The sequence below is a fragment of the Chenopodium album genome, chromosome 7 (assembly GCF_948465745.1).
Source record: "Chenopodium album chromosome 7, dcCheAlbu1.1, whole genome shotgun sequence".
NCBI classification, from domain to species: domain Eukaryota; kingdom Viridiplantae; phylum Streptophyta; class Magnoliopsida; order Caryophyllales; family Amaranthaceae; genus Chenopodium; species Chenopodium album.
In genome coordinates this window covers 57,605,011-57,631,464 of record NC_137840.1, presented here as the reverse complement: position 1 = coordinate 57,631,464, position 26,454 = coordinate 57,605,011, and the positions used below count along the sequence as shown (strand labels likewise).

General features: G+C 37.6%; 1 pseudogene; it reads left to right on the top strand.

Annotated features, from left to right (window-relative positions):
• The first annotated feature begins 3,880 nt into the window (after positions 1 to 3,880).
• On the top strand, positions 3,881 to 4,384 carry LOC145639091 (putative oxidoreductase At4g09670 pseudogene; annotated as a pseudogene).
• Positions 4,385 to 26,454: the final 22,070 nt, after the last annotated feature.

Sequence of the window (26,454 nt, the reverse complement as noted above, 5' to 3'; positions counted from 1 at the left end):
GGGTTATGTCCATATGTAGTACACATGTGGGTTTTAGAAAAGTGAGAAAAAATTCAATCAGGAAGTAAGATCGAGCAAACAATACGAAAAATTGGTCGAAATTAGAACGCATATTTCTGGCTCGGTATTGGAGGAATTTGGCGCCAGCAAACAGAGCTTGGCGCCAGGTTCTAACTGTAGCGCCTGGCGACAAGCCTGTCGTCTTGCGCTACAGTTAGATGTCTGGGGCCAATGCTCTGGTCGCCGACGCTAATTCCTACATGCCTCAGCAGCTTTCTGTGCTCGATAAAATTTTCCAGTTTCGCGCAGTGTTATTTCGGTCCTAGTTGTGAAAGATATTTCTCAAATTTCCTACGTGTAAAATCCTATGTTTTTAACTCATTACGGATGGTCTTTCCAATGAGATCTTTTTTATGCATATGACAATAATGTTAATCAAAATTACGCACATGAAATACTTAGAACTTTTCGAGTCTCATCCACTCATTCTAAATCATTGCCGAAACAAATTAAGGAATTAAAATAGAAATCCTCCCCAGTGGAGTCGCAAAAAACTGTAGGGAATATTCAAGCATTAATCCCTAGCTTGAACCCCACTTTGATCATACACTAAAGTACGGTGGCGTCCAAAAGGGAAGAAAATAGAGCAAAAGAGTCGCCAACAAGTTTTTTAGGAACTTGTAAACCGTTCACGAGGTGAAGGTTACACCCCTTAACGATCCAAGAGATCGTCAACTCCATAAGGTCTTGAACCAAATAGGGTTTGGGGATGAAGGTACAAATCCAACCTACAAGAGATTGAACCTGCCCTAATAATAGGCCTCTACTTTATTCTGATCGTATTCATGTGCGCTTTCTGACTAACATGCAATCAATAGGATTAACCCTAAACCTGTTTATCTATGTTGGTTGAATATTAATGCACAAATAAATCTATTACTGGCGATCACTTGAATTATACTCATATTAACCCTAAACAAGATTATTAATTATCTTATTAAGCGTGATTACAAGTACCAATTCCCTTTAAACATGCATAAAAGGCGTGATCAAGCAATAAAAATAAATATATATCAAGCAACATAATAATAATCAATCATAACAATAATAATCGTAATAATAATAATCATCATAATAATAACCATAATCATAATTAATAATCATAAATCATGTTAAAGCATAATAATAATAATAGCAAGATCCTAGGCATGATACTAACAAGATTAATAACAAACCCTAGCATGTCACTAAGCATTAAAAATCAAAGCTTTAACCCTAGCATGATACTAACAATCGTAAATATTAGGAAGAACATAAAAGGCATCGTAACAATCATATTTAATATTAAAGTTACCCTAGACATGATACTAGGAATATCATAATAACAACTTAAAGATGATTTCTACATCATAACATCAATAAAAACTAAAGATGGGCATGGGCCGTGCCGGCACGCGGGCGGCACGGGCCCAGCACGATTCCGGCACGGCACGGCACGGCGGCCCACCTGTGGGCCGTGGGCCGTGCCGTGAACAAAAATCTGGGAATCGGCACGAGCACGGCACGAGGCACGGTGGCCGGCCCGTGGGTCGGCACGCCGGCACGACACGTGGCACGATCTGGCACGGTAGTGGTAATTTAATTTTTATTATATGTATTGTTGTTTTTTGCTAAATTAATAAAATTATTTATATAAACTTAAACATAATTAGATAAATAATTTTTATAACCTTAATTAAAATAAAGTTTGTTCAAAACAAAATATATTAACATTAACATAAACATAAATTAAGAACATTATTTATATAAAATTAAGTTGTACTAAAAAAATATTTATATATCGTTTTTTTTTACGTTCATTTAAAAAAAAAAAAGTGGCACAGTTTGGCCCGCGGCCCGGCACGGCCCGCCAGGCACGTGGGCCGTGCCGTGCCGTGGGCTGGGGTGTGCCAAATTTAGGCACGGCACGGCACGCCCCACCGCGAAGCCGGCACGGCACGGCACGACACGCCCACCACCGCGGCACGGCCAGGCACGGCCCGCGGCGGCACGGCACGACCCGTTGCCCATGTTTAATAAAAACCATTAAAATACTTACTTTGATGCCTTGTACCTCTTTCTAATAACAAAATACACACGTTAGTAACTTCAAGGAAAATGATAAACAACAATTAAATCAAATAATTGAAATAGAGATTTGGGACCAAACCCTCAGAAATTAAACCTTTCACGTCTAGGGCGAAGGCAACTTCGAATATGGCTAGGTGTATCTAGATCTACTGAATGCGGAATTTTTTATATTTGAGAGAAGCTAGTTTAGAAAAAGAGAGAGAGAGAGAGAGAGAGAGTAAGAATTGATAGATTCTAGATGAGAACTGTTTATCGAAAACGGAGTTTTTATGACGTTATTTATAAAGAAAATCAGTCAAAAAGATAAAATATCAAAACAGAGTTCTGGCGCATAAAAAACCGAGTTAGCGCCAACGCTGGCTATTGGCGCCAGGCGCCAACAGTAGCACCAGGCGCCAATGCTAGCGCCAGGCGCCAAGCGTAGCGCCAGGCGCTACAGCTGGCGTTTGGCGCTGATCTGGAAATTCACGCGTTTTCTTAAAATCAGATTAAAATTGTCGTACAGGAGGATAAAATCGTATCTTCCTCAAAAATGTTCTTTGATTTTGATTAAAACTCTGAAAAGTCAACAAAAGTCAATTTATCAATGCTAATTGAATTAGGAATGAAAAGAACCTTCTAGAAGAATCTAGAAAACTAAAATCATTCCTAATTGCATTAGGAATGATAAATCTATATTAGGCCCTCCCCTAGATCATTGGGCCGTATATAAGGCTCAAACCGGGCCCATTTCAGTAAATTGGCCATAACTTCCTCAATATTCATCGGAATTGGGCTTATAATATATCGTTGGAAAGCTCTTTTCAAGCCCCATCCAACTACACTATTATTGGACCTATATCATGAACCAACCAAAATGGATTGGCTGTTTTCTTAAAATAAGTTTTCAAAAATATAGAGAAGAGAAAAGAAATTAAAACTATCTGCAACACTAGACTTTCCACACTTTCACTTCATTCGATTATGATTCGACGTGAAAGGTACTCATCAACGGGTTTGGTTTGGGTTGTTTAATTTTTTTTTTTTTAATCAAATAAAATTCATTAATGTCGTTAACAGGATAAATTTTTTAATAAGGGTCATTTTGTATAATTGAAAAAAGTGAGGGTTACCATTTTAGTGTTACACAAGTTGAAGGTTACCGTTATTGAGAATTTCCCTTTATTTGTTGATAAATGTCGCTAGCTATAAATATCATTTATATAAACATAGATTGGATAATAATACCCGAATTTTCCAAGGGTTTTTTTTTTTTTTTTTTTTTTAATATTCATTTTTTTCGAACTCTTTTTGTTATGCGGATGGACTAAGACTTTGATGTTGTTGTACTCAAATCCTACCTAAACTCTTAGGGTCTAAAATTTTAAGACCCCTACTCGACCCTATTAATCTAATAGGGTTAGGATAGGTCCAAGACTCACCAAAGTCTAATTTTTGACCGAAGTCTAATTTGTGGTTTAGTAAATATCTCAAATTAAAAACGAGTGAGATTTTATATTAAAAAGACGACTAAGATTAAAATATTACTCGATATAAAATCATTGTAGAATCTTTGGTCCTACTCTATTTATAGTTATAGCATAAAATTGGCAGATTCACACACTTCCAAACATAGAAATGACCCCACTATTTTAAATTGTTTTCCTTCCTAACCACTACATGATAAGAAAACGTGCATAAATAAGCTAACCCGCTAAGATTGCTCTCACTCATAGAAAAGCTCTACTCTTCATTCTACATACATTCATCAATGGCTGAATCTCATCAACCCACCACCATCCGCTTCGGCATCCTAGGCTGTGCCGAAATAGCCCGAAAAGTCTCTCGTGCCATAACACTCTCTCCTAACTCCACCCTTTACGCCATTGGCAGCCGCTCTATAGAAAAAGCTCGAGCTTACGCGGCTGCCAATGACTTCCTCCCTTCCACTAAGATCTACGGAAGCTACGAAGAAGTTCTCGGGGACCCCGATGTTGACGCGGTGTACGTGCCTTTGCCGACTAGCTTGCACCTTCAATGGGTGGTTCGTGCCGCGGAGAAGAAGAAGCATGTGCTTGTTGAGAAACCTCCTGCTTTGAATGTTAAAGAGTTGGATGTTATTTTGAGTGCTTGTGAGTCAAATGGGGTTCAATTTATGGATGGTACAATGTGGGTGCATCACCCTAGGACTAAGGTTATGGCGGAGTTTTTAGCTGATTCTCAGCGTTTTGGCCAGCTTAAGACTGTAAGCTTTCTTCTAATACCTTGGATCTAGTTGTAAAATAATTGGTACATTTGACTTTTTGAAATTCTACTTTTGTTGTATTATTTGAATATAAATGGAAAACTATTAGCAAGCTAAATGCTTTCCCTGATTTTTTTAGATCCCCACTTGTGGCTCCATAAATTTGCAAAATCGAGTGTAACAATATTTTTTTGTTTGAAAAAAAGCAGTATATAATTTTTATTTATTTATTTAGATATTTTGTTTAAAACTTTATATAATAGTTTCAAGCTATAAACGTAGCATGTAGTAGAGGTGTTAATTCGAAGTGTTCGGGTCATGTTTGGTAAGGTCGGCTTGGCTCGGCTCGAATCTTTTTCAAATATAAGTCATGCTAATTTGTGTATATGTGAGTCAAAATTTGGATTGAATGTTTGAATTATATTGGGTCAATCAGGTCAAGTATTGACAACTCGAAGTACAAAGTAGTGGGAAGTTAAATTTAACTGAAATTATTTTGAAATAAAGAACGTAATTTTTTTCGATGTGTTACTACCTTCATTAATTTTTAGTTGAGACTTGCAACAACACAATGTTTTGTTTACAAATAATACTCATTTGCTACAAGTAAAAACTAATCGAGGTGGTACTTTATTGCAAGTGCGTGGAGTAAATTAAAGTGCACAATTTTTTGTATGCGATCTGTTGTACTGTGTGGCAGGGGTTATTCGAATTACTCAATCATGAATTACTCGAGTTGTCGGGGTTACTCTAATTTCTCAGTCAAGGGTTACTCGAGTTGCCAAGGTTACTCAAGTTATTCAGTCAAGGTTACTCGGTTTGCCGGGGTTACTACAGTTACTCACTTAGGAGTTACTTGAGTTACTCATTTGAGTAATTTCTAGTCTCACAAAATCTGTTTTTCTTTGATCTCATTTGCATAATAAATCCATGTGAACAATCATCATTATTTGATCTCTTTTCCCTACAATTTGTTTCCTGCAGTAATGTGCTTGACAGGCTTCTAGATAAGGCTGGCAATCCCTAACCGCCTAACCCGACCCGAAGTTATTGAGAGAAACCCAAACCCGAACAATCCGAATTCAGCCAGTCGAGGTAGTTTATTGATTGGCAAACATATATTGCCCTTGAAATGTGGAAGTGTAATGCTTAATTTGCTGTTCTTTTGTTGTTTGCTTATGTTTTTCTTTTAGACATTTGAAGTGCTATAATGCATTCATGTTTGTTTTAGACAATGTTTGTTTGCATTCAACGAAATGTGTGTATTTTTATTGGATATAAGTTGTTGCATTTGATAATTTGAGCCTTTAAAAAGTCTTCATTTGATAATTTGAGCCTTTAAAAAGTCTTCAGATCTACGTTAATTTTATTGAAAGACGATCAATTTGAGGGTAACTTTAACCATTTTTATAATAATTTTACTCATTGAATTTTTAATTTGTGACGAATTTAATTTATATTAATGTGTACTTTAAGATAAATCATGTAATAAAAGCTAAAATGATTAATACCTTCGTTTTTTATTAGTTGACACGTATTTTTTTTAGTAAGTGCTTTTTTAGTAGACACGTTTGTTTTTTTGGGTAAGTTTTATATCTTGCTTTTAAATGTACTATACTTGCTTTATCATTCTCTCTCACTCTCTCTCCTCTCCTTAATATGTGTGTCTAAATTGAATATGTCAACTAAATACAAACGGAAGAAGTATATTATAAGTGTTTTTCTAAAAGTAAATTTTTGTTAGAATTTAAAAAAAAAGGTAAATTTATACTCCATTTAGGGGAGTACAAAAACTGGCCCGGACCTGAAAACCGATCTGAACCGGACCTGTTGGGACCGCACCTGATCCGGACCAGTAGATTCAGGTCCGGTCCCGATCCTTGAAATTCAAGGATTCCGGGTTTCAGGTCCGGTCCAAGTAAAACCCGGAATTTTCAGGTTCGGACTTGATACCGTGAAAGCTACCTTTTTTTATTTATTTAATAAGTCTAAACAAGTCCATAACATGTCTAAATAAGTTTAAACTGGTCTAAATAGGTCCAAACACGTCTAAACAGGTCAGCAATTTTAGATTATTTAAAAAAACGAAAAAAATCAATAATTAGGTCTTTTCAGATCCAAACCGGGATCGGACCTGATTTTTCAGGTCTGGACCAGAACCGAACCTGTTGATTCAGGTCTGGTCTCCGGTTCTTAAAAATCAAGGATTCAGGTCCCGGTCCAATTAGGTCCGGTCCGGTTTTGGACTGGTATACAGCCCTAACTCCATTTGTCCCTTTATTTTTGGCTCATTGTCATTTTTTGGGGTCAAACTTTTTAAATATTGACCGTAAATACCATTAAGCTATAAAAGATATATGCGTTCTAAGACACGTTTTGGAGACTATGAAAAGTCAAATGGGAAAAAAAATAAAGACAGAGGGAGGTATTATATTAAGGATAACTTTATATTTTTTAGGGTAACTTTAACAAGTCTAACAATAATTTAATGTGAGTTTGCCTTAAATATAAATTTGTGTTTGTATGTTTACAATTATTCCGAAAATTTATAATCGTTGCAAACTTGCAAATAATTAATACTCCCTCGGTCCCAGGGTACTTGGAACGTTGCGGTGGACACGTAGGTTAAGAGAAATCTATAAGTAGGTTAATTTAAAATATTTGTTTATTGTGTAAAGGATTCTCTTTTGTATTTTTATATAGTAAGAAAACAAGTGGGAATGTGAGATTTAATTGGGATTTGGAGTTGGTGGTCTCAAATTGAAAAATATTTTTTTTAGTAACAGTCTCATTTCATATTTAATAACGTGTCAATTAGGAGTTGGGACGGACGAAATGGGAAATGTGTCAATGTAGACACCCATTTGTGTCTCCCCAAAACCAAACCCGGTGATGAGTACCTTTCACGTTGAATCATAATCGAATGAAGTGAAAGTGTGGAAAGTCTAGTGTTGCGGATAGTTTTAATTTCTTTTCTTTTCTTTTCTCTCTGTTTTTGAAAACCTATTTTAAGAAAACAGCCAATCCAGTTTGGTTGGTCCATGATATGGGTCCAATAGTAGTGTAGTTGGATGGGGCTTGAAAAGAGCTTTCCAACGATATATTATAAGCCCAATTCCGATGAATATTGAGGAAATTCAGGCCAAATTACTAAACTGGGCCCGGTTTGAGCCTTATATGCGGCCCAATGATCTAGAGGAGGGCCTAATATGGATTTATCATTCATAATGCAATTAGGAATGGTTTTAGTCTTCTATATTCTTCTAGAAGGTTCTTTTCATTCCTAATTCAATTAGCATTGATAAATTGACTTTTGTTGACTTTTTTGAATTTTAATCAGAATAAAAGAGTGTTTTTGAGGAAAATACGATTTTATCCTCCTGTACAGTTAAATTCTATTTGATTTTAGAAAATGCGTCAAAAACTTGATTAGCGCCTAGCGCTAAGCTTGGCGCCTGGCGCTAGCATTAGCGTCTGGCGCTAATGTCAGCGTCTAGCGCTAATGTCATCGTCTGGCGCTAACTCTGTTTTTTCACGTCAGAACTCTGGTTTATTTTTCTATCTTTTTGGCTGATTTTCTCTATAAATAGCCTCCTCAAAACTCCGTTTTCAATCATCAATAATCATCTACAATCATCAATTCACTTATTCTCTCTAATTCTCTTCTCTTTCTAAGCTTAAGCTTATTCTCTATCTCTCTCTTTCTAAACCACCCTTTTACATACAAAATTCTGCATTCACAAGACCTAGATACACCTAGCATAATTCGAAGTTGCCTTCGCCCTAGACGTGAAAGTTTTTAATTTCTGAGGGTTTGGTCCCAAATCTCTATTTCAATTATTTAATTTAATTGTTGTTTTATTATTTTCCTTGAAGTTACTAACGTGTGTATTTTGTTATTAGAAAGAGATACGAGGCATCCAAGTAAGTGCTTTAATTGTTTACATTGTTATTATGATGTAGAATCATGCTTAGATTGTTGTTATGATTCCTAGTATCATGTTAGGATGCTTTTCTTAATTTGATGTTTAGGGTGACAACAATAAATTCCTAGTATCATGTTTAGGGTAAAGAATATTATGATTTCTATGATGCCTTTTATTGTCTTTTCTAATAGCATGTTAGTATCATGTTAGGGCTAAAGCTTTAATTTTTATTGTTTAGTGACATGCTAGGGTTTGTTATTAATCTTGTTAGTATCATGCCTAGGATCTTGCTATTATTATGCTTTAACATAATTATTATAGTTATAATTTATTATTATTATGTTGCTTGATATATTATTATTTATTGCTTGCTCACGCCTTTTATGCATGTTTAAAGGGAATTGGTACTTGTAATCACGCTTAATAAGATAATTAATAATCTTGTTTAGGGTTGATTTGATTATAATTCAAGTGATCGCCAATAATAATTTTGTTTGTGCATTAATATTCAACCAACATAGATAAACAGGTTTAGGGTTAACCTAATGATTGCATGTTAGTCAGAAAGCGCACATGAATACGATCAGAATAAAGTAGAGGCCTATTATTAGGGCAGGCTCAATCTCTTTTAGGTTGGAATTGTATCTTCATCCCCGAACTACCAGTCATGGTTCCAGACCTATTGGAGTTAACGATCTCCTGGATCGTTAAGGGGTGTAACCTTCACCCTGTGAACGGTTTACAAGTTCCTAAAACTTGTTGGCGACTCTTTTGCTCTATCTTCTTTCCCTTTAGACGCTACCGTACTTTATTGTATGATCACAGTGGGGTTCAAGTTTGGGATAATGCTTGAAATATTCCCCACAGTTTTTGGCGACTCCACTGGGGAGTATTTATATTTTAATTCCTGAAATTTATTTCGGCAATGATTTAGAATGAGTGGATGAGACTCCAAAAGTTCTAAGTATTTTATTTACGTAATTTTGATTAACATTATTGTCATATGCATAAAAAAAGATCTCATTGCAAAGACCATCCGTAATGAGTTAAAACATAGGATTTTTACACGTAGGAAATTTGAGGAATATCTTTCACAACTAGGATCGAAATAATGCTGCGCGAAACTGGAAAATTTTATCGAGCACAGAAAGCTGCTGAGGCATGTAGGAACTAGCGTCAGCGAACAAAGACTAGCGTTAACATTTTGACGTTAGCGTCAGGCGACAACTTATGTCTCCAGGCCCTAAAACCAAAAGGTGGCGCTGGACTCTGTTTGCTGCACCAAGTTCTTCCAATACCGAGCAAGAAATATGCGTTCTAATTTCGACCAGTTTTTAGCACTGTTTGCTCGATCCTACTTCCTGATTGAATTTTCTCACTTTTCTGAAACCCATATGTGTTCTACATATGGGAATAACCCTCTGGGAATTCATGCTCCATCTACCCGATTGAACTCTCTGAGCAACAAAGGGTACATCCGAGAATGTTGAATTCACCAAACCATGGAAGCGAGTTTTTTCTAAACTCGCGGTGTCCCATCCACTCGCGCCAACCCTTCACGGTTAGGCTTCCGCGCGGTGCATCCGGACAATTAACCATGAACCCTCTATTGAATAACCCATATCCCGAATTTTAGAGAACTAGAGCCATGGTTAGGTTGCAAACTCATTGCATCATGTTGTGCCTACTTGACTAATTGTGCATTATTGGTTGTGCATACTCTATGTGTTTATCCTAACCGTTTGTTTGACTTGTGCTAAGATTAAATAAATTAATTCATGACTAAAAGAACTTTGCCTATTTGATTAATTAATTAATTAGAGTAATTAAATTTTAATATTTAATCAGAGTTGACTTAGTACGACTTTAGGCATATCCCTGTAGAGTAATAATACTGAAAACAGTTTCAGATCGACGCTCCAGCAATGGCGCCAAAATTTGAACTGTAGCGCCATTCTGTAGAGTGTAGCGCCTGGCGACAATCCTGTTGTTTAGCGCTACACTTTAAAGAGAGACGCCAGTCTTGTCTTTTTTACGACAGTTCGATTTATTGCTCGAGTCATCACCTTATGTCTATTAATTGAACAGTTTTCCAGTTGATTCGGTAAATTTTTACTGGTAAATATTACTTGTCAAGTCATTATTTGAGTCTAAGAACTAAGTTCCATGGTCTTACACAAGAGTCAGAGCATGTCACTTACACTCACCAGACAAAGCACACACTAATACACACTTTTGACCATGTCTAAGGGAGTCTTGTATGCGCGTTTTTTCCATCATTTTTTTTAGGGGGGTAAGTCGGATATTAATCCTCCAAATAAATCAACTTGTTTAAAACCTATACTTAATTGCCAAAAATATATACCTTATTTTTGCCTTAGTTTTGCCAAAAATATTCACCTACTTTTTAAAAAAAAATTTCTTTTCCTCTTTTAAACCGTAAAGTCAAGGTCAATTTGATTCAAATAATTAAAACAAAAAAATGGTTTGATTTACAGCGCGTGGTCAAGAAAAGAAGAGCGTTTAATAAAGACAACCTTTTTTATCCAAGTCCAACTTTTCGACAAACCCATCGCTCGTAAGAGGAAAGCTAGGACAATAATGACAACTCAAGAAGAAGTCAATGAGCTCAGGAACCAACTGATTACTGTGACTGAGGCGTTAAAGGTTCTAACCCTCAAGATTGATGATCATGTGAAACAACAACAAATGGACCTCTTGCAAGAGAGTCTGAGCAAACTGTCTAGCGACTACAAGTTTCAAGGGATTAGCTCACAAGGGGTCTCGGTGGATATGGATCTTCTTCTGCAGAAGTTCAATGCCAACGACATCCCAAAATTCAAAGCAACTGACAACCCTTACTTTCATTTAAGAGCCTTCGAAACAATAATGAGTATTAAGGGTATCAACAAGAAAGTGTTTCCCTCTCTGTTCTCATTATCTCTCGAAACCGTTTGCCAACAATGGTTCTTTTCTCTTGAGAAAGAAAGAACCTCCACTTGGGAGTCCATAGTAAATGCTTTCATTGATAGATATAAATGCAATATTCAAGTTGAGACTGACTATAGGGAACTTGAAATCCTCAAGCAAAAAGAGAATGAAGGTTTCACCTCTTTCTTTAATAAATGGAGAGAAACCTCAGCTAAGATGATTGAGGTGCCAAAAGAAAAAGAGTCCGTAAGGTTATTCATCAAAAACCTTCTAGAGAAGTACTCCAAGCATCTCAAATACCAGAATAATCTCCATACCTTCAAGGCCATCTACGACATTGGAATTAATATTGAAGACGACCTGGCTAAATTGATAGCTGCTAGCAATAACTCCAACAGTGGCTGGAAAGGCAAGAAGAACGACAATCCTTCTTCTTCCAAAACCACCCACTCAAACAATGTTAGCACTTTTAACTTAAGTGAAGTCCTTGCTATGAATAATCAAGGACAAAAGAAACCATTTAGGAGGAACTTTACTCCTATTGGCATGAGTTATGACACCGCATTTGATCGATTAAATGCAAAAGGTCTTATAACTCCTATTGGACCGTTTGGGGACCCACCAGTTGAGAAGAGGACGGCTAATTGGAACCCCAATGCACATTGCAAGTATCACCAAGGCAGGGGCCATCTTACCGAGAACTGTTGGAAGCTTAAGGAAGCTATCCAAGACTTAATCGACAATAACAAACTACCATTGCTCCCTGCCAGTAAGAAGCCAAGTATTGATAATGCACCTTTCGCTCACTCCTTGGCCATCTCCGATGAGGAAAACGAGGTTGGTCCCTCATCTCTCATCAAACCTGTCGAAGAAATCCATGCTATCGAAGAAGAGGAGGAGATCTTTTTCGACGCCATGGATAACCTTCTAGAATTAGAAAGTAAAGAGGACATACAATTGCTTACTCTGTCCATGATGGAAGGATCAAACTTGCTACGTGAAGCCCTCGAAGTTGTTAAGGAACTTCAGAAGAAGTATGACGAGGTTCCACCCTTGAAAAATAAACCTATGAAAGAGTTCACACCGAAGGGAACGACCTACGATGCGAAACATTTTCCTCTGCAACTAATCGATAAACCCAAGAAGAGTAATAGACTCTATACTCCAATTGGGATTCCATATGCACAAATGTTCAAAATGCTCTCCGAGAGTTGCAAGGTAAAACCTCTCGAACCGAGACAATTTGAATCGTTAAAAAGGACAGATAGATTTTATTGTCAATATCATCAATCAGGGGGGCACACTATTGAAAACTGTTTTGAATTCAAGGGTTTAATTCAGAAAATGATTGATGATAATAGGCTAGTCCAAGTTACACAAGATGAAGACGTAAATATTAATGGAGTTTGGGACAGTGACGAAGAAGACATTTACTTGAAAAACAGGACCTCCACCTTCGGTGTCATATGCCCTAGATGACTTTTGGGTTGAAGAAGATTCATCAATAGACGTCCTCACAAGATCCGGGAGAATGCAACCTCCTGTTTTGACACAACCTATGCCAACCACACAGCAAGTTCCCATACCTATCATAGAAGACAATGACATTGTCAAATAGTTCAAGAAAACCAAGGTTGAAATAAACGTATGGAAGCTTCTGGAAACATCTCGAGAGCATAGGTTGGCTGTAATGAATGCCTTGAATAAGATAAGGATAGAATCTGACACCACTCCTGAGGGGTTGGCTAACTTCCTTATGAGTGATCTCCCTAGTCCTATCAACTTGATCACCTTTTCCGACAAGGATTTACCTCCAGAAGGTGACAAGCATTATAAGGCATTAAACCTCATAGTGGTTTGCAAGAGAATGAACGTCCCTATGACTCTTGTAGACAATGGATCAGCCATTAATGTCTGTCCACTTAGAACTGCGAGAATGCTAGGCATAAGGGATGAAGACCTAACCCCATCAACGCAAGGAATAAGAGCCTATGACAACACTCGTCGTCAAGCTCTTGGTAAAATTACTATGAATGTAACGGCGAGAGCGATAGAACACGCTACTATGTTCCAAGATTTGTGGGGCTTTAATGAAGAGGTTTCCTTAATCGAGGAGGATGAAAGGACCCTAGGAAAGAAGAAGGGAATAGCAAAACTGTTGGAATCACCTAGCCTCCCTAAATTAGATACTTTCGGACTTGGTTTCGAACCGACTCGGAAAGATCTCAAGCGAGCCCAGGGAAAAGTCAAAGGCACGTAGGGACGCTCGCATCCAAAAGAAAGCAATCCCAATGGATTAGTATCCTCTTACCCTTAATGGACAATTTATAAAAGAAGGAGAGGACTATCCATGCTATGAATTTCCCGAACCATTTGTCGTAAATGGCATAAGGCAACCGGGGTTCGAAATTTTCTTAGATTGCTACTTCATAGACGAAATCCCAACTCATGTCCATAAGGAGAAAGCACCCCCATGCTTTGACTTTAATGTCATGGGATTACTATTTGGGCGAGAAAAGGATGAGCCAACATACAAAGAGGATAACTCCTCGCTCATCCAAACAGTCCTACAAAGCGAAAGCTTCGATCCCTCAACGCTAATCACTCCAGCGGAAGGTTCACTACAAGGGTGGCGCAAGACCGTCAAGGTGACTACTCCAAGTGGAAGGAAGATCTCCATCATAACAGGGCAAGGACCGATGTTCGAAGAGTCGTCTGAGTCAGAGTTGGAGTCACAGTCTCTCCCTAAAGGAGTCATCTAAGTCCTTAGTTATAGCACCTCCTCCTTCTATCTCTTCCCCTAGGATAGTTAGTGATCAAATCCCTAAGGACATATCCCTCTTTGATGTAATGATCTCAGAATTTAATAAAATGGCTTCTTCTCCTTACTCCTTGTGTTCTTCTTTAACCCAAGATGACGAAATTGCTTAACTAACAATGAAAATGACAAAGAGCTTATTAAAGCAATGAAAACACTTAAAAAGAAGACACCGATAATTGAAGAAACTGAGACGGTTGATATCTCAAATGATTCAACCAATAAAAGAGAAGTTAAAATCGGACTAACACTTAATGAACAAGAAAGAACCGATTTAATTAACTTACTTAAAGAATTTATCGATGTATTCGCTTGGTCATATGAAGATATGCAAGGCATCAATAGAGAAATAGCTCAACACACCATACCACTAATTCCAGGAATAAAACCTGTAAAACAAAAGTTACGTCGAATGAAACCCGACGTAGCTCTTAAAATAAAAGAAGAAGTTCAAAAACAAATAACTGCAGGTTTCATAAAGGTATCCAAATACCCTAAATGGGTCGCCAACGTCGTCCCAGTTCCAAAAAAGGATGGAAGGGTAAGAATGTGTGTCGACTATCGAGATCTAAATAAGGCAAGTCCAAAGGACGACTTCCCTTTACCACACATCGATATTCTGGTGGATAACATAGCAAATCATGCACTTCTCTCGTTCATGGATGGATACGCGGGCTATAATTAGATTCTCATAGCAAAAGAAGACGTGGAGAAGACAACCTTCATAACGCCATGGGGTACTTACTGCTACACGGTAATGTCATTCGAGTTGAAAAACGCGGGTGCTACTTACCAACGAGCAGCGACTGCCTTGCTCCATGACATGATGCATAAAGAAGTTGAATTATATGTGGACGACATGATTGTGAAATCAAAAGATCGCCCAGGCCATCAAGTAGCCTTAAGAAAATTCTTCAAAAGGCTAAGAAAATACAACTTGAAGTTGAATCCATCTAAGTGTGCTTTTGGAGTCACCTCCGGCAAGCTTCTAGGTTATGTCATAAGCTCTAGAGGAATAGAAATAGACCCAACCAAGATCAAGGCAATCATGTCAATGCCACCGCCCAAAACCGAGAAGCAAATTCGAGGATTTATTGGCCGGTTGCAATACATAAGCAGGTTCATATCAAAATTGACAACAATATGTGAACCAATCTTTAAAAAGCTTAAAAAGAATGTACCAGTGATATGGATGACGAGTGTCAAAAAGCCTTTGAAAAGATCAAAGCCTATCTCGCAAATCCTCCCGTATTAGCACCAGCACTTTCGGGAATAACTCTTAGGTTGTACTTAACAGTTACCAAAGAGACAATAGGAGCCATGCTAGCTCAAGAAGTAGAAGGAAATGAAAATGCGATCTACTATCTAAGCAAGAAGATGCTCGAGTATGAAGCACGCTATACACCACTTGAGAAATTGTGCCTCGCTTTGGTGTGGGCCACAACCAAGTTAAGACATTACATGCTTGTGCATACAGTCTTTGTAGTTTCCCGATTAGATCCACTCAAATATTTATTCGAGAAGTCTACACTCAATGGGCGCATATCGAGATGGATAGTCAACTTAGCCCAATTCGATGTAAGGTTCATGTCACAAAAAGCTATCAAAGGATCTATGGTGTCGGATTTTCTAGTAGACTTTCCAATAGAAGACTCGACGCCAATACACGACAATGAATTTCCAGACGAAGACTTGATGGTAACTGAAGATGATACTTGGACCTTGTATTTCGACAGAGCCTCAAATCAAAAGGGATGTGGCGTTGGAGTACTACTAGTATCACCTAAAGAAGAGCATGTCCCAATCTCCATAAAGCTTGATTTCGACGTTACCAACAACGCTGTTGAATACGAAGCATGCGTGGTAGGCCTTGAAAAAACTTTGGCATTAGGAGTAAAAAAGTTACGGATATTCGAAGACTCTTCATTGATTATCAATCAAATCTCTAAAAGGTGGAAAGTAAGGAGCGAAAGTCTATCCCCTTACCAAACTTATCTAGAAACCCTTACTAATCAGTTAGAAAAGGTAGAATACACATATCTACCTAGAGAAGAAAATCAATTTGCTGATGCCTTGGCAAGACTAGCCTCAATGGTTAGGATTCCTACGGAAATCGAGCAAACGCCTCTAACTATAGAAAAAAGGCACAAACCGGCCTATATTCAAGCTATAGAAGATGATGAAGTAATCCAGGATGAAGAACAAGAAGAAGAACCATGGTATACGGATATACTCAATTATGTCACCAAAGGAGAATACCCTCCACATGTTGACAAAAGAGAAAAATGAGCATTAAGACTCTTGGCTTCCCAATACGTATTCATAGACGACAAGCTACACAAAAGGGTACCTAAGGGTCGAGCTCTCTTATGTGTAGGAAAAAAGGATGCCCAAAGAGCAATGAGGATAGTCCACGAAGGAATTTGTGGAACTCACGTAAATGGCAAAATGTTAGTCTAAAAGATAATGCGAGAAGGATACTATTGGACTACAATGAATAGGGATTGCCATCAATACGTAAAAAGATGCCCTAAGTGCCAAATCTACGCTAATTTACAACATGTTCCTCCATCTTTGCTCTACACCTACACTTCGCCATGGCCATTTTCCGCATGAGGAATTGACATCATCGGCAAAATCACTCCCCCAGGAACAGGAGGTCACGAATACATCTTAGTGGCAATTGATTACTTCACAAAGTGGGTCGAAGCACAATCATACGCCAAACTCACTGCAAAACATGTAGCACTCTTTATCGAAAGAAATATTATTTGTCGATATGGAGTCCCACATGAAATGATAAGTGACAACGGAACTCACTTTCAAGCCGAATGTGAAGAATTGCTACAAAAATATGGTACTCAACATCATCATTCTTCTCCTTATAGACCTCAGGCAATTGGAGCAGTCGAAGCAGCTAATAAAAATCTAAAGACTATCATCGAGAAAATGACGGAAAATTACAAGGATTGGCCTGACAAACTTCACTTCGCATTGTGGGGTTATCGCACGTCAATTCGCACGTTAACAGGAAATACGCCATTTTCCTTGGTTTATGGAATGGATGCCGTACAACCTGTAGAGCTAGAGATTCCATCTCTACGCATCACATTAGAGAGAAAACTCGATGAAGTTGAATGGACTAGGGCAAGATATGAAGAGCTAATTCTACTTGATGAAAAACGACTAGAAGCTCTACATCACACTCAATGTTACCAAAATCGTATGGCTAGGCATTTTAATAAGAAGGTAAAGACAAGAAACATCAAAGCAGGAGATTTGGTGTTCAAAGCATTAAGGAAAAATGTTTTAGATCCAAGAGGAAAATTCAGACGTAATTGGTCTGGACCCTACATTGTCAAAACAATCCTGTCAGAAGGTGCGGCAAAATTAACTGACATGGATGGCAATGAGTTCTTGAACATGACAAATCTTGACCAACTTAAAAAATACAACCCATAATTACTTGAGTAGGACACTCAAGAGAGCTACGTTTGGCCTGATTCCTTAAGAAAGGATACGTAGGCAACCCTTTACGGGTGCGACCACTTTATTTTTTTCAAACCTCGCATCCCAGACTTAATAAAAAATTCAACAGAAGATCGACGAAACATCGACGTCACAGAAAAAATTCTGGCGCCAGACAACAACCCCTGTCGCCTGACGCTAGACTGCCACAGCTGGCGTCAGTCGCAAAATCGTGGCGCCAATTTACTGTAAAATATCTGGGAATATTTCGGACTTCCGTACTTGAAAAATTTCTGGAAAATTAAATTTTCGGTTTTCATTGCTTTGATAAATTAAATTTAAAGTAAATAATTTAATTAAAAAGCTAGAATTTCATTAATAAAATAAATTACATTATTGATGGAATTTAAATAAAGCTTAAATAAATTAACTTTGAATTTAAAAACTAAGTCTAATAATTGAAAGTTAAGCAATGCTCTTAATCTTTTTTCTCTTTCTTAGCCCTCTTCCAATTCTTATCTGCGTCTTCTTCCTCATCCATAACCTTAGCTAGTAGGCATCCTTTAGAGGACCTAAATTCACTACTAAAACTTGGTCAAATTGCGACCGGCACAAACGGTCGCAAATAATAGTAAACACGGTCGCAAAACATAATTGCGACCGTCAACGGTCGCAACATGACGGTCGTTATTATCTTGGTCGCAAAAACAAAAATATTACGATCGTTTGACGGTCTCAAATTTTTTACGGCTGTTTTCCCTATTTTCAACGACCGGTAAAAAAACGGTCGCAAATATTAGAAATCGCGACCGCCTTATGAAACGGTCGCAAAAATTGAATTTAGCGACCGTCATAAGCCGTCGCTAAAAATTTTTTAAAAAAAAGAAAAAAAACCCACCCACCCACACCCTTAACCCAGATCCCACCTCTAACCCAGATCCCACCCAAACCACCACCACTGCCCACACTAAACAACCAGTAGCCGCCTCTGCCGCCCTCTACCCACCATTACCTTCGCCCACCTTCAACCACCAATACCCACCACAACTCACCCTTAACACAGAAAAACAGTAAAAAAAAAAAAAAAAAAAAAAGAAAAAAAAATCACCTACAAAAATCATACAATTTCGAAAAACATCCAAATTTATCAAAACAATTAACCCACAAATAAAATGCTCAGAATTTAAACCAAAACACGAAAAAAAATTAAATAAAAAAAAAAAAAGAATCGGCCAAAAATTCAACCCAAAATAATAAACCCAGAACAATTAAACCCACATAATCGAACAAAAAATTCGACAAAAAATCAAACAAAAAACGAAATAAAACCCTAAATCGAACCAAAATTCAACAATTAAACCCACAAATTCGAACCTTAATTCGACAAGTTCGAGCTCAAAATCAAACCAAAAATCTATGAAATTTGAACAAATAAAGAACAAATTCGAACTGAATTAACAAAAACTCAAAATAAAACCAAAATCAAAGGAATTGGAACAGAAACGCAAACAAAAATCGATAACAAAATCTAACAAACATGGAAATTCGAACGGAACACGAAATTCAACCACAAAATTTGAAAATAAACAAAATTTTCAGAAAAATAAACATACCTTTCATAATCTATCTTCCTCGTTAGGTTAATATGGTCAAATTCGACCAAGAAAGCTCCAGATCTGGAATTTTTAAGGTCGAATTTGACCATAAACACCAAACTAGCGTGTTGCTTTTAACGGTTGTGCTTGTGACGGTGGCTGCTCTATTTCGGGTTGGTGAAGAGAAGAGATGCGAGAGAAGGAGAAAAAGATGAGGAGAAGAGGATTCATGAGATGAGGTCCTGTTGAGTCACTTAAGGTTTTGAGTGATGACAAACAGCTGACTAGCTGGTTCTTGTTGGTGTTATATTATATCAACTGACATTTTGAACAGGAACAGCTATCCCAAGTACTTGAGGCAATATGAAGTCCTTTTGAATCAAAGCATTCAAGAAATCTGTATCAGAATGTTCTATCAAGGAAGGCCGTCAAGACTTGAAGATTATGAAGTCTCTTAGATTAGGATAGTTGATCTTTGTAGTCTTTATAATGTTAAGTGTGCATGGATGATTGTACGTGAGCTATTTGTATCCCTTACTTAGAGTATTTAGTGTTGTAGAGATCAGGAAAAGTTGACCTGATCCCTAGGACATTAACAGGTCAGGAAACAGCTGCCTCGTAGCTTGTTTCATGAACCTGGACATTAGTTCAGTAAATATTTTCTGGAATATATATTTCCTATCCTTAGAAAATATTTACTAAACTAATTGATTCAGTTTATGCAAAGTTGGAGATGAATTATTTCGCATATAACTTAGAATATATTATTCTACCCATTTATGGAAAGTAGAATAATATCTTAGAATATCTCTTATTTACAAAATAAAAGATATTCTATTTACCTAAGTTATGATCTGAAAAGATCACGAAAGATTTTATCTCCCAACCTTATAAAAGCATAAACTCGATCAGAATTTCGAGTGAGCTTTTCTGAAAAAAAATTCTCTATCTTTGAAAGCTCGAAATACACTCTAAGGGAAATAGTTAGTTCATCTCTTACAAACTATTTATGCACACAGTAAGAATTGTTTTGTAATTATCTCTTGTAAGCTTTGAGTGGAAGCATTTAGAGGGAAACAAAGGGTTTGTATTGAATCACTAAGAGGTTAGTGATTGGGTAGCATTTACGAGTGTGAGTGCAAGTGCTTGTGAGTTCAAGTGCGAAGTGACACCTAGAGTTAGGTGTGGGGATCACGAGTGTGATCATTTGTAATTGCTTTTGTTTTTCAGAGTTGATTAATAAAAGTAATTAGGGTAGTGGAGGACGTAGGCTCAGAGTTGAGCCGAACCTCGTTAAATCTTTGTGTTGACTATTTATTGTATTTTCTGTTTCCGCTGCAGGACCAGTTCATCACCTGGTCCCCTTACATAAATAGAAGAAAATCCAATAATTCCTAACACTGCCCTGTACTCAATTCAACCCCCCCCTTCTTGAGTACCAGCTGCACTTTCAATTGGTATCAGAGCCTCGACTTCTTGTAAGGGTAACACCTAGAGAAGTAGATCATGAGTACTCAGGAAATGAATGCTATGGGATATGACAACAAGACACCAAAGTTCAATGGGAAGAACTATGCATGGTGGAAGAACAGAATCAAGAACATCATCATTGGCATTGATTATGAATGCTGGTTGGTTGTTAAGAATGGTCCCTTGACCATTGAGAATTTTGATCCAGAAGGGAAGCTAGTCCCAAAGACTGAAGATGAATACATCTCCACTGATTACAAAAAGCTGGAGAAAAATGCTAAGGCTATGTCAATACTGCAACAGGCCATTGCTGAGAATGAGACAAACAGGATCTCAGCATGCACCACTGCCAAGGAGATCTGGGATACCCTCGAACTTGCCTTTGAGGGTACCAGTGAGGTAAAGAGGTCTAAAATTGATTTACTTATGTCAAAATATGAATCTTTTAATATGTTTAAGGATGAAGATATTAATACTTGTTTTGGTAGATTCATGACTATTGTAAATGATTTAAAATCTCTTGGTAAAAGCTTTACTGATGAAGATCTTGTTAGAAAGATTTTGAGAAGTTTGACAGGTGAATGGACTCCCAAGGTTACAGCCATTTATGAAGCAAAGGATCTTTCAATTCTATCAGTTGAACAGCTGATAGGTTCCCTCATGACCCATGAAATGCTGGTTGGATCTAAGTCAGAGAAGGTACCAGCAAAAGGAATTGCACTAAAGGGAACAGTCGAAGATGAGGATGATGAGATAGGAATGATGGCTAGAAGGTTTGAAAGAAGTTTCAGAAACCAGAAGGGAAAATTCATCAAGGGTAAGTTTAATAATGCATCAAATAAAAAATCTAACAACTTCTCTGCAACAGGATGCTTTAAGTGTGGTGAGAAGGGACACCTTGTGAAGAATTGTCCTCAATGGAAGGACAACCAGTCCAAGGAAGCAGACAAGATGGCCTACAAAAAGGCCATGGTTGCTGCTGTCTGGGGAGATACAGACAGTGATGAAGAGGGAGATGATTCAAGTCAGTCAGATGTATGTATGACAGCAATACTGAATCAAAGTTCAGAAGAAGGTACCAGGAACAGCAGAGGAACCAGCTCAGATGTTCACTGCCTCATGGCAAAGAAGCACCCCTTGGATCAACATCAGGTAAACATTGATCAGATCAAAAAGGATATGCTCTTTTATGATAGAGAAAACTTGATGGAATGTGCTAGTAGTGCTTTAGATCAATGTTTAGAACTTGGAATTGCATATCATGATTTTAAGAGAAAGTTTAAAGAAAAGTCTAAAGAATATGATATTGCTAATTCAAGTTGTGATCTGTTGGAAAGTGCCTGTGCTAACTTGAAGCAGGAAGTAGCTGAACTAGAGATTGCTTTAGATCAAAGCAAACTTGAAATTCAGAGAATAAAATCTGATATGGGTTTGTGTGATGACAGTGATGATGAATGTGAGAAACAGTTTACAAGTTGTGTCATTAATGTGCTTGATTATAGTGGTGATGACTTGTATGACTTTGATAGTATAAAATCCAGGGCAAGTGCTCTAAATAGGTCTAAACTGTTAGAAGGATTCAACCTGTTAGTTGATGATGTAGAGGAACTATATAAAGCATATGTCCTAGTTAAGAACAGCAAAAGCACTGGTTCTGAAACTGTTTCTAGTAATATGCATGATGAATGTGAAGCTAAAATTTGTAGCTTGCAGGTTGAGTTAGCCCAGCTTAGAAAGACTAATTCATGTGATTCTGTAGTTTTGCATGATTCAAATATTTCAAAATTGCAAGCTGAGCTTGAAAGAGCTAAGCTTGACTTTGAGATAGTTGTTGACCAGAATTTATCCCTGCATGAGAAAATGAACTTAAAGGACAGAGAGTTCATAGAATTTAAGAAGAGAATGGATAAAGTCCTCCAATCCCAGAACTCATTGAACCAGTTAACTTTAACTGCTAGAAACAGTGGTAGAAGGGGACTTGGTTATACTGGGAAGGGGAACAGGAGGAACTGGTCTCCCAGAGATACTACATGGTTACAGGAGTATAAGAAAGGTAAGTATGTCTTAGCAAAAGACATGCATGTGTGCTATCATTGTGGCAAGAATGGCCATAAGAAATATGAGTGTAAAGACAGGAAAAGTAGATTGGATAAAAATAAGAAAAATGTTAAGCAGATTTGGGTTAGAAAAGACTTGCTTGAATCTGTTGTTGGAAAGGGACCCAAAAAGATTTGGGTTCCTAAAGCTAATGTTTGAATTTCCTGTGCAGGCTGAAGTGAGAGACAATACCTACTGGTATTTGGACAGTGGCTGCTCAAGACACATGTCAGGGGATAGGAAACAGTTTCTCTCACTTACAGCTCATGAAGGGGGAAAGGTGACTTTTGGTGATAACAGCAAAGGTACCATTCTTGGAATTGGTAAGGTTGGTAAGTCACTTTCCCATGCTATTAGTGATGTATATTATGTTGATGGTTTACAACATAATCTCTTGAGTATTTCACAATTATGTGATAAAGGTAATAAAGTTGAGTTCAAAGACAACCTTTGTCACATAGTGAATTTGCAAACAAATGAACTTGTCTGCCAGGGATTCAGACATGAAAACGTTTACATTACTTATTTAAACCAAATCCCTGAGAACAAGTCCATCTGTTTGAATGATGTTTCTGATAGGGACCAGTGGCTTTGGCATAAAAGGATGGGGCATGTCAGTTTTAGACTTCTTAACAAACTCAGGTCTCAAAAATTGGTGATAGGCCTGCCTAACATCAAGTTTGAAGCAGATAGAGTTTGTGAAGAATGTGCTAAAGGGAAACAGGTCAAATCCTTTTTTAAGCCAAAGAAAACTATCAGTACCAGCAGACCTCTAGAACTTATTCATATTGATTTATGTGGACCCATGAGAGTCCAAAGTAGAAATGGTTCTAGATATGTGTGTGTCATCGTTGATGATTATTCCAGATACACATGGACTCTATTTCTGTCTTCTAAAGATGAAACTTTTGATGAGTTTATTGTGTTAGTAAGGCAGGTTCAGAACAAGATCAATCATCAACTGGCTGCCATAAGATCTGATCATGGATCAGAGTTTGATAACTCTAGCTTCATAGAGTTCTGCAGGGAACATGGAGTTTCTCACAATTTCTCTGCCCCAAGAACTCCTCAACAAAATGGAGTAGTTGAGAGGAAGAACAGGACTTTGGAAGAAATGGCAAGAACAATGCTCATTGAGAGTTGTCTCCCCAAGTCTTTTTGGGCAGAAGCTGTAAATACAGCTTGTCACATGTTAAATAGGTTGATGTTAAGGCCTCAAATGAAGAAGACTCCATATGAACTACTTAGAGGAAGGAAACCAAACATAGCATACTTCAGAACCTTTGGTTGTAAGTGTTATGTGCATAATAATGGTAAGAACAGCTTGGATAAATTTGATCCAAGAAGTGATGAAGCTGTTTTCCTTGGTTATTCTTCTCACAGTAAGGCATATAAAGTATTCAATAAGAAAACCTTGTGTGTTGAAGAAAGTGTTCATGTAGTCTTTGATGAATTTAATATGTGTTGTGAGAATGTGCAGGTTGATGACTTAGATGAGATAGGACTTTTGTATTTTACAGGAGAATCAACTGCTGTTTCCTTAGAAGAACCAGGTTCACCTACTGGTTCACCAGATGCTGCTGGTGAAGGACTTGGTCACAATGAAGGAGATCCTCAACAAGTAGATACTCATGAGGATGGAGATGAAGGCCCCCAAGTAAATGGAGAAAGCAACACCTCAGGAGGAACAGAAAACTTTCAGGACAAGTTTTCCACCCAGGTAAGGGAGGTAGGGGGAACATCTCAGCATACTGGTCCATCTGTGCAAAACCAATTCGATGGCACAAATGAACCAGGGATGCATGATGGTTCTGATGGATTAAATGAGAATGCACCTAGGTCTAGCATTTTTAAATATAAATCTTCTCATCCTACTGAACAAATTCTGAGTGATATCAGTAGAGGTATTCAGACTAGGAGAGCTGTTTATGAAAACTTTTGTGCATTTTTCTCTTTTTTATCTAATATAGAACCAACTGACTACAAGATGGCTTTAAAAGATCCTGATTGGGTTTTGGCTATGCAAGATGAATTAAATCAATTTGAAAGAAATAAAGTGTGGCATCTTGAGCCAAGACCTGAGAACAGGTCAGTCATAGGTACCAGGTGGGTCTTCAGAAACAAATTGGATGATCTGGGTACTATAGTCAGAAACAAAGCTAGACTGGTCGTGCAAGGTTATAATCAGCAAGAAGGCATTGATTATGATGAAACCTTTGCCCCAGTAGCTAGACTTGAGGCAATAAGGATCTTGATTGCCTTTGCTGCTCATAAGAACATTAAGCTCTTTCAAATGGATGTTAAGACAGCATTTCTTAATGGTTATTTGAAAGAAGAAGTATATGTTGAGCAGCCCCCTGGCTTTGCTGATAGTCAATTCCCAAATCATGTATATAAGCTGGACAAGGCACTCTATGGTCTTAAACAAGCTCCTAGAGCTTGGTATGAAAGGCTGTCCAACTTTCTGATGGAACATGACTATAGAAGGGGAACGGTTGATAAGACCCTCTTTATCAAAACCAGGAATTTTGATTTGATTGTAGTACAGATATATGTAGATGATATAATATTTGGTGCTACTAATCAAATTTTGTGTAGTGAGTTTGCAGATCTGATGCAAAGTGAATTTGAAATGAGCATGATGGGAGAACTAGGATTCTTCCTAGGATTGCAGATCAAGCAAACAGTTGATGGGATCATGATACATCAACAGAAGTATCTAAAGGAACTAATCAAGAAGTATGGATTGCAAGACAGTAAATCATATGCAACTCCAATACCTACAAATGCAAAGCTAGATAGTGATGATAAAGGAGAGAGTGTGGAAGCTACACTGTTTAGAGGTATGATTGGTTCTCTTCTCTACTTGACAGCTAGTAGGCCAGATATAGTGTTTTCTGTGGGACTGTGTGCACGTTTTCAAAGCAATCCCAAAGAATCTCACCTAAAGGCTGTCAAGAGAATACTTAGATACTTAGTAGGGACAGATGATCTGTACTTGTGGTACCCCAAAGGTGGTTCAATTGAACTATTAGGATACACAGATGCAGATTATGCTGGATTCCTAGTAGACAGAAAGAGCACATCTGGTATGGCACATTTCTTAGGTCCCTGCTTGATTTCATGGGGATCAAAGAAACAAAATTCTGTTGCTTTATCTACAGCAGAATCTGAATACATAGCTGCTGCAGCTTGCTGCTCCCAACTGTTGTGGATAAGGAACCAGTTGAAAGATTTTGGTATTTTCTATGAAAATGTACCTATTTTATGTGATAATACAAGTGCTATTAACATTTCTAAGAATCCTGTGCAGCATTCCAGGACAAAGCATATTGAGATAAGACATCATTTCCTAAGAGATAATGTTGAGAAAGGACTTGTAGAGCAGAGTTTTTGCAACAGTGAAGAACAAATTGCAGATATCTTCACTAAGCCATTGGGTAAAGAGTCTTTCTGCAAGTTTAGAGTCATGTTAGGTCTGACTAGGTCAAACTAAGAGACCTCTCTCAGCTGTTTTCCCCAATGATTGGCTAATTAAGTATTCTTTAAATGTGTGCGTGCATCATACTTTTGCAATCTGTCTATTATCTCAATGTTAATTGCTTATCTCTATGTAAGCAATATTGCAGCTAATCACTTTCAGGATTGAAGGTCATATTGAACAGATAAGCAACTGTTTCAGTAACCCTACCAGTAGAGGAAACAGCAGCAAATACGAACGGATTAATTTTGAAATTAATTTCAAATTAAACCGTGAGAAAATATTTTTATTTGATTTTAAAATCTTTCAAATAT